We start from the raw sequence: 10,428 nt of genomic DNA, 5'->3' as shown, positions 1-10,428 counted from the left end.
GGTCTTACCGGGAAGATTCTAGCCTACATCCATCCTGGGTCAGAGCTTCATCGCATGTGTCTCAGAGAGCAGAGCTATATCCGTGTCTGCCCAGGAACCGGGAGCATGGCGTCTCTGCTCCAGACAACCACCCCCACCATCATCATCACCACCACCATCATCATCATCACCATCATCACCACCACCACCACCACCACCACCACCACCACCACCACCACCACCACCATCATCATCATCATCCGTGCTATTTTCCCAGCCAGTGATTCAGGTCAGGGGCTCAGACAGTAATGCAAATCACTTTGCCCTTGAGGTGAGCACAGGCTTATAGCATTTGTGGGGGTTCTACAAACAAGCCCCATTCCCAGCATGTTAGCTCAGTGCACCCCAGTGCAGTGTAAGAAGTAGGTTTTCATGGCTGCCCTCATTTTCAGAAGGAGGAATCAGAAGCTCATGGAGGTGGTGACTTATACCCTGCCAGGTCCCACAGATGATGGGCAGAAGTATTCACACATGAGCCTAGCTGTGCTGGCCCTAGATGCTTCCTCTTTGCCACTTCCCCCTTACATGGAGATGGACATCCAGAGGCAGCTGTGACATGGCACAATGTCCTAAGTGCAATGCCAATCTTATTAAAGAATAAGTGTGCTAGTTTTCCTGAGAGAATAAATGGAGGAGATTGGGGAAGAGTGGTCGTAGTGAGCATCAGAACCTTCTAAGGGGATGGCAGGGAGCTGAAATAGCCCCTCCCTTTCCTCCTTTAAGTTGCTTCTATGAGATATTTTGTCCCAGCAATGAGAAAAGTAACCAACACACTAACCCTCACAGGAGGTCGGTAAAAACAAAAACCTGGAAGAAAGGAAGGACACGCAAGTACATCTCCAAGGACCCACAGGAAGCTGGAAGGGAAAGAGTGTAGGTTAGAAACCAAGATTTTGTTTCTGACAACATACCTGAACCCTCATATCCAGGCTTAGATCACTAAAGAAGCAGGACTTGGGACTTTGGAAATGACTCTTTTTACTCTGCCAGTAAAACGTTTGCAGCACAAACATGAGGATCTAAGTTCAAGCCTCAAAATCCACATAAGAAAACTGGGCAGTGGTGCACACTTCTAATACCAGCGTTATTGAGAGACAAGAGGATCCCTGGAGCTTGCCGGCCAGCCAGTGTAGCTGAATCAGTGAGCTCCAGGTTTAGTGAGAGACTGTCTAAGATGATGAGGGGGAGAATGATTGAGGAATACACCCGACAGCATCCTCTGGATTCCACACACGCACACACTAGCACACCCATACACACATGCTTCCACACGTACAATACACGCACACACTTGCACGCCTACACACATATGCACACTTAAGCACAAGCACACATACATGTGCACACACTTGCACACCTACACAAACATGCAACGGTTTGCACACCTACACATACATGTATATACAAATGTCTATGCATACACGTTCAGCACACACAAAAAACAAAAAGAAAAGAAAAAGAAGTATCTTTCCCATCTTCGCCAACCCCACATCTGACAGAGGTCTGATCTCCAAAATATACAAAGAACTCAAGAAAATGGTCATCAAAAGAACAAATCATCCAATAAAAAAAAATGGAGTACAGATTTAAACAGAGAACTCTCAACAGAGGAATCTAAAATGGCTGAAAGACACTTAAGGAAATGCTCAGCATCCTTAGTCATCAGAGAAATGCAAATCAAAACAACTCTGAGATTCCATCTTACACCTGTAAGAATGGCCAAGATCAAAAACACTGATGACAACTTATGCTGGAGAGGTTGTGGGGAAAAGGGAACACTCCTGCATCGCTGGTCGGAGTGCAAGCTGGTACAGCCCTTTTGGTATCAGTGTGGCAATTTCTCAGAAAATTAGGAAACAACCTTCTCAAGACCCAGCAATACCATTTTTGGGTATTATACCAAAGGATACTCAATTGTACCACAAGGACATGTGCTCAACTATGTTCATAACAACATTGTTTGTCATAGCCAGAACCTGGTAATAACCTAAGTGCCCCTCAATCAAAGAATAGATAAGAAAAATGTGGCACATTTACACAATGGAGTGCTACACAGCAGAAAATAATAATGACATCTTGAAATTTGCTGGCAAATGGATGGAACTAGAAAACATCATTTTGAGTAAGGTAACTGAGACCCAGAAAGACAATTATCATATGTACTCACTCATAAGTGGTTTTTAGACATAAAGCAAAGAAAATGAGCCTACAAATCACAATTCTAGAGAACCTAGACAACAATGCGGCCACTAAGAGAGACATTCACAGATCTAATCTACATGGAAAGTAGAAAAAGACAAGATCTCCTGAGTAAATTGGGAGCATTGGGACTTTGGGACCTTGAAGGTGAGGGGAGATGCAGGGAGGGGGGCAGAGAAAAATGTAGAGCTCAATAAAAATCAATATATATATATTCATATATATATGAATTTATGACCTTGGAAATGCAGAAGAAAAAAAGAAGTATCTTTCCCTTGTGATAATCAAGTCCTGTTCTCAGCCTATTTTCTCTCGTCTTGGGCTTCACCTTTTCCTCCACCATTTGTTTAACACTGTTTAATTACTTCCCCAATAGCTTCAGCTTCTCCTTACTACTCTCCACACACATAGATACAAAGGGATGGTGGAGGAGGTTCTGTTGATCAGTATCTGCAATGCACTGAGACTGACGAATGAACCACTAAGCATACTATCACTGTCGCCAATAACAGCAGCCGGCTCAGCTCCCATTTATTGAGCATCTGTTACATACCCGGTGTTTGTAACGAGCAGGAGAGATGCTCCAGTCAGTAAAGTGCTTGCCACTCAAGAATGGGAGTCTGAGTTTGATTCCCCAGGACCCACAGAGAAAATAAAGATGCAACAACACACATCTATTGTAGTAATAGGAGCGGCGGGGCTGCGTCCCCAGCACCCCACTGCCCGCAAGCTTATGCCCGAAATAACAACACACAAACTGTATTCATTTAAACACTGCTTGGCCCTTTAGCTCTAGCCCTTACTGGCTAATTCTGATATCACGATCAACCCATCTCTAACAATCTGTGAGCACCGGTCTTACCGGGAAGATTCTAGCCTACATCCATCCTGGGTCAGAGCTTCATCGCATGTGTCTCAGAGAGCAGAGCTATATCCGTGTCTGCCCAGGAACCGGGAGCATGGCGTCTCTGCTCCAGACAGCAGAGCTGTCGAGTCTGAGCTCACTTCCTCTTCCTCCCAGCATTCTGTTCTGTTTACTCCACCCACCTATGTTCTAAGCTATGAGCCCAAGCAGTTTGTTTATTACTTATCCAATGAAATCAACAGATTGATATATGACACTCCCACATCAATCTATCATCCCAGAACTGGGATGATGGAGGCAGGAGGATCCCTGGGTTTGCTGGCCATCCCATGTAGCTCAATCAGTGAGCTCCAGGCTCAGTGAGAATCTTGCCACAAAAAAAATGATGTGGAACATATCTTAAAAAGGCAGTCAAAATTGAATTCTGGCCCCTTTAGCGACACATGTGAACACACAGCCAATAGGATTGTGTGCATGCACACACACACACACACACACACACATACAGAGTGGGGGCAATACATATGGCACCTAAAGAATGATACCCAAGGTTAATCTTAGCCTCTGCACACACGCACACACAAATATGCACCATGGGTTTGTACATAACCCCACATACATGTACATTCATGCACACACATACACAACATAAAGGAGTGATCTTCTTGCACAACTTCCAAGTCTTGTTCTTACAGCCATTCCTCTGTCACCAAAAGTGAAAGAGTAGCTGCGTAGTTTGGCTGGCAATACTGGGGTTGTTTTTCTGCATTCCACATTCCTTCCAGTAATTACACAAAGAGAAAGGGGTTTGTATTATTTTGAGAGAGAGACCGACCCAGGGCCTTCCAACTTTACTAAGAAAGGGCATGAAAAGTTTTAGCAATGTAAGATGATTTCATTGGAACTGCATGATGTGCCAAAGATCAGAACTGCTGAGCTGACTGGGGCAGGGTTCTGGGCCAGATGGCTGGAGATGGTCCACAGACAGCTTCACACAGAAGCATTTCAACAAGGCACTCCTCTGACGAGGCTATTGACGATCCATTTGGACCTATTTATGTGGAGTCAGTATCAAAAACCAGGCAAGGAGACCCAGAGCTGCCATTATATGGAATCTCTATGAGGTAGGGGAAGAGATGCAGGGGTCTTCCTCACAAGTTGAGGCACTATAAAAAAGTTATGTCCATAGATAGGATCAATAACCTGCCTACTTGAGACCCTGAAGCTAACACTGAACAAAACGTGGTTTATTCTAACTGGCCTGCCAGTGATAAATTTATTCTTAAGAAACCCTTGTGTTACTCACTTTGACTCTCAGATAACTGAAACTATGAACCAGAGACACCAAAATTTCTCGGGAATTTCGTGTTGGGGAAAGAGAGAAACTAAAAATAGCCTGGGCCAGCCAGGGGGAAGCTTTTTAGACCACCTACAGAGGAGACAATGGTGGGTCAGGAGTGGGCTGGACCACATCTTGACCGGGCATTGCTTAGATATGCACAACTCTGGCCTTGGCTGAACCTAGTTTATTGGGGTACAAGCTGTCACCCCCAAGTCCAGCAACACTATCATTTTGACTAAGCTAGACAGCAATTTTGAAACTTAACTATCACTTTACTTTTGCAGGATCCCATAAACTATACTAGACAGTAATTTTGAAACTTAACCATCACTTTACTTTTGCAGGATCCCATAAAGAAAACATTGCCCCCATGATAGCGGGAAGAAATTCTAGAGTACGACACCCCCTCTCCTAAAAAAGTTTGTCCTCAGGGTTGGGAACGCAGTTTAGGGGTTGTTGATTATTACTTGTATCAGGTAGAGGATTGGGGTGAAACTATGTTTGTTTTAAAAAAAGAATAATAATAGTGGGTAACAGAGTGAATACTTGTGAGCTATTATTTATGGATAATTTACATTGGTATAGTTTTTGTATATTGATACAAGTTCAAATTATATTTGTTATTTCTGTTTACAGTATTTGTACACCTATGCAATGTTATTCTGTCAGATTGTATACATGCATGTTTCTACCTCTGTTTAGAACATTTTGTATATTGATACAACCTTTAGGATATATTTTCATATTGCATTATATATTAGTCTTACCTCTGATCAAGATACTTATACATTGTTTATACTTTGAGGTCATTGTCCTCATTTGCTGCACATTTGTTTACAGATTATTTAATATTCTGTCACGAAATCTTAGTCTTTAAGTTATACATGTATTAAATGTTAGGTCAATAGTTGTTTATGTTTGTTATATATACAGTCAGATTAATTAGGTTCTTTAGATACATTAAGATTGTATTCTGTCTAGATAGGTAATCTTCAGCCACTTCAAGGATCTGCAAAACATGGCATTTAAATAAATTAGGGTTCTGTTGACATGAGACATGATTGCTCCTGACAACACCAATCTATTCCCAAGAGAATGTTGAGCACTAAAGACACTCCACTTGGAGTTTGTTTTCTTCTTGGCACAATTGGCCTTTGGGCAAGGAACTGCCCATGCCTCAACCACTAACAAAGTACATGGTATCCAGACTGGATAAGCCTCTGAATATGGTCTGTCAGTTACGCTAGGCCTTTGCCAAAGTTGGTTGTTCCAACATTGCAAATGAGACTTTGAGTGATTGCTCAGGTAGCTAATTGTCTCCGTCATATTCTGCTTGCTTTGGAAGCTGTTTGATTGTACTTCCTGCCTACTCAAGAAATATTATCTCCCTTCTCAGGCCTTCAATGGGGTTGAAGATTAGATAGTCGTAGTTACCTTCCTCTTACGATTTAGCCAAGCTTATTTCCGATGTAAGATTTAGACTGCTTAGAATAGAATGTTTATTAAAACATTTGTCATGTATTTCTTGCTTAATATTGCTTATGTTGTAATTTTATACTTGATATCTGTTCCTACTGTATATAGTTTTGTATTGGGTTTGGATCACTCTTGTTTACAGAAAAGGGGGAGATGGTGGGGAAAACCTTATTGGCTGATTATCTTTAAGGCGTGGTTTTCTGGGACTCGAGGAAAAACCTGTGCACTGCCCAGGTGCTCTCTCTCTCTCTCTCTCTCTCTCTCTCTCTCTCTCTCTCTCTCTCTGTGTGTGTGTGTGTGTGTGTGTGTGTGTGTGTGCCATTCCCGCAGGACACTGCTGTGCTTGGATTTCTCGTTTCCTGTTTCGTGAGTTTCCCCTTATAATAAACACAAATATAATTGTTGAATCCTTTAGCTAGCCTGTTATCTCAACAGATGTGCAGTTTGTGTGTGTGTGGTACATGCATGCTTGAATACATATGGGTGTGTCTCATGTTTATGTGTGTGTTGTGTGTGAAGGAACATGTGCACGTGTGTATATATGCATGTGAAGATCTGGGGCTGACTTCCAGTATCTTCCTTGATTACTCTCTATTCTTGTCACTTGGACTTGAGGGGGTTTTTTACATACTGATCCCAGTCCCCCCGCCCCCCCTCTTGCTTCCCCCACCTTCCTCTCATCCCAGACCCCCATCTGTTCCCTAGAGAGGGTAAGGCAGCCCATGTGATTGCTCTCCGTTTTATCTACTGAACCTGGACGCCTCTAATTCTGGCTTCTCTGGTTAGTCATCTTGCCCAAGAGAATCTCCATCTCTGTTTCCCCAGTGTTAGGGTTACAGTCAGCTGCCATTCCTACACAGCTTTTTCGTGGGTTTTGGGCATGTAAACTCCAGTCCTTGTGCTTGTATGCCAAACACTTTATTACTGAGTTACCTCCATGACCCCTGGAACTAGTTTTAAATGTTTTGTTTGTTTTATATTTACCATTAAGCTTGTCATCAGATCCCCCTTCTTTTCAAAAACTGTATTTATTTACAGGTGCAAACGTGCATCCAATTGCGTGCATGTGGAGATCAGAGAGCGACTTGTACGAAGCAGTTCTCTCCTCTGCCACGTGGGTCCCTTACAGGCAGCAGCTAGCACCTTTACCCGCTGAACCGCGTGCTTTCCCCATCAGACCAGTTTCTGAAGTACTGACATGAGAATTTGATTTAAATAGAGGAATAGCAAAAGGATGTGAACAGTTAAGTAGTCTTAGCCAACGGGTCAAGGTGTGATCTGCCCGAGGGTTGTCTCTGTTCTATTATTCAGGGTGATTTGAAGAAATTCTTACTGCTCCAGGGAATAATTGTGTTCTCAGGAGATAATTATGTCTAGCCAGGCATGGTGGCATTGCTAGTAATCCTATCACTGGGAAGTGGAGGCACAGGCATCCCTTGAGTTCACAGCTCCGTGTGCTCTAGGTTCAGAGACCCTGACTCAAACAACAAGGTGGCAAGTGACTGAAGAAGTAATCCGGCACCAACATCTGACTCTTACAAGCACGTGTGTGCAGCAAAGACACACACACATGCACACTCACACACACACACACACACTCACACACCAGATTTTTTTAAAAAAAAACATGAAAGACAGCTGTTTACTTCTGTTTCAGGGTATACAGCCTTACAGTCTGAGAGTTAGGGAGTCAGGGGCATTAGTTCCAGGACCCAAAATGATTCATAGGGAAGGTGAAGGACACCAATCTAGCTAGCTTGTTAGCTTTAAATGTCAACTTGATGCAGCCTAGAACGATCTGAGAAGAGTCTTAATCAGGAATTGTCTCGATCAGGTCGGCTTATGGTCTGGTCTGTGGGGGATTTCCTTCATTGGGTTAACTGAGGTAAGAACACCCACCCCGAATGTGGGTGGAGCCATTTCATCGGCTGGACCCTGGAGTATATAATAAGGAGAAAGAAGTTGAGACTGGCAGGTATTCATTTATTCTTCTCTGCTTTTGACCTTGAAGGTGATGTAACTTGAGTTCCTGCCTTCATTTCCCCACAATGATGGGCTGTAACCTGGAACTAACTGTTCACTGAATAAACCCTTCACACGTACAGTTGCCTTTGCCTGGGTATTTTATCACAGACACAGACATGAAAGTCAGACATTGGCCTTCTGCCACAGAGATGGAGACAACAGTCACAAAATGAAGACAGAGGGGTCAAGATTTCCTCCTGTGTCCAGTCAGCCATCGGCCCAGGTTAGGGGACAATGGACTCCAGCCAAAGCAGTATCTAAACTTGTTGATAGCTGTCAGCATCAAATTACCACTGAATCAAACGTTGGTCTCCACAGGATCTTCAGCTCTGGTTCCTGTGTGACCTAATTAGGAAGCTAAACCTTTCCTTGGGGAAGGGTAGAGGTTAAGAAGGTTTGTAGGGTTCCTTCTAGGGCAAGTGCTGGCCCCATAGTTGACCTCTCTACTTCTTGTCATTAATTACAGCTCTTGATTTGACAATTACTAAAATCATTTTTTGTTCCATCTTCATAAGGTCACAGATGTCAAAATGTAAAGTATCAAAATGTGCAAAAATCACTTCATAGTTCCTACTTGTGGTTTTTAAATATTCAAATCTGATAGAACTTTAGTAAAGTAAAAAATGACAGGTCGGTCTTCTCATTGATGTGCTCTTGGGAATATGTGAATGTTTAAGATCCTATTAATATACAACTTTAATCTGAAAAGTGCAAACAGTTCAGGATGGCAGGGAGATGGCTCAAACAGAGAATTACTTGCCATAAGCATGGGGACCTGAGTTTAATGCCCAGCACTCATATATAAAGTAGGCCTGCTGGCATCTGCTTGTAATCCAGGCAGCAGGGAGGCAGAGACAGGTGGATCCTAGAGTTTAGTGGTTAGTCAGACTAGCCCAACTGGGATGCTCCAGGCCAGTGAGAGATCATGTCTCAAAAAACACAGGGTAGACACCAAGGGTTCACAAGTGACTTATGCACACATGTACACGTGCACACACACACACACACACACACACACACACACACAGTGAAAGCAGTTAAGTTGCTTTGAAGTAAAGCTCTGGGATAACTGGCATGGATCACCATGTCTAACCACTTTACATGGGTTCTAAGGGATTGAACTCAGGTCCTCGTGCCTGCAAGGCAAACACTTTACCACCTGGACCATTTCTCCAGCCCCATCTAACTCAACCATTGATTTAGAAATATCTCCATTTTCATTTACAAACACAATGTATGTCTGCAAGATGGCTCAGCTGGTGAGACTTGTCACCAAACCTAATGACCTGAGTTCCATTCCCAGGACCCACATGGCATAAAGAAAAAGCTAACTTAGACAAATAGCTTTCTGAGCACAGGTTGTTATTCTTTTGGTCTCTGGTCCCTTTAAGGGACAAGCCATGCCCACTCCCAGCAACCTCTGACCCCAACCCACCATCTTGAATCTCTCTCCCTGTCTCCTCTTGGCATGCTCGCACATGTCTCTCTATCTATCTATCTATCTATCTATCTATCTATCTATCTATCTATCTCTCCTCTAAGCAACAAAGGTTCAGTTCTGATTCATACTATGTGTCTGTCACATGTCCCTACCCATGGAAACCTGCTGTCGCTCAGGTGCGGGGGGACTCCGGAGCCGGCCCAGCACCTGCCCACCCCTCTAGGGATCCGCAGGGGCTCTCCCGGGGCTCACAGCTGCTCTGTGAGCTCACCGCCAGATAGTCACCACATGGAGCCACCAGCCCTCCCCGCTGCTTTCCCAGGACCCACCACGAGCTGTCTCTGCCTGCAGGTCACCACCAGCTGCCGCCTGGGACATGCAAACATTTTTTAAAATCATAAAACAGGTTGTCTTATGACCTCCACAGCAAGCTGTAATATGTACACCTAACATTACAAACACTAGATAAATGAATAAAACAAATAATTCAATAGTCACTATACAAATAATCTTGTTCCACATCTCTTAAGGCATTTAACTCACTGCGAAACAAAACAGGAACCCTCAGACACAGAACCAAAAATTACACTGCTTAAGTTGCTCACTACCCTAGTGAGAATTTAAATTTGTGTACAAAAGGTAACATCAAATGTTGTTCAGTCATAAAGCAGAATACATCAGATTTCTCTGTGGGTACTCACAGTTTTTACAGAAGCATCCCGGGAAGAATGAAGGCCCACATCAGCATCTTCATTGTGGTGTCTTAGTAGCTAGTGCATAACCTCTCTAACTCTATTTTCACATGTAAGATGATGCCTTTATATCTATAAACAACAATATTTATACCATGTCTTATTGACATAAAAGGAATCAGTATGTATGAAAGACAGTGGTGTTCTTTTTCAGCTACTACTAAAGAGAGCATGCTGTCCTTTCCAATAGAAGCGGTTACGAGTACCAACTGAAGCCTATTCCCCACCATTGGTTATAAACAGCACTTTGCCCTAAGTCTTACACAGCTTGAAAATCAACCTCCATCTT

Source organism: Microtus ochrogaster, chromosome 6, assembly GCF_000317375.1.
Source record: "Microtus ochrogaster isolate Prairie Vole_2 chromosome 6, MicOch1.0, whole genome shotgun sequence".
NCBI lineage: Eukaryota > Metazoa > Chordata > Mammalia > Rodentia > Cricetidae > Microtus > Microtus ochrogaster.
This window is presented reverse-complemented; position numbering follows the sequence as displayed.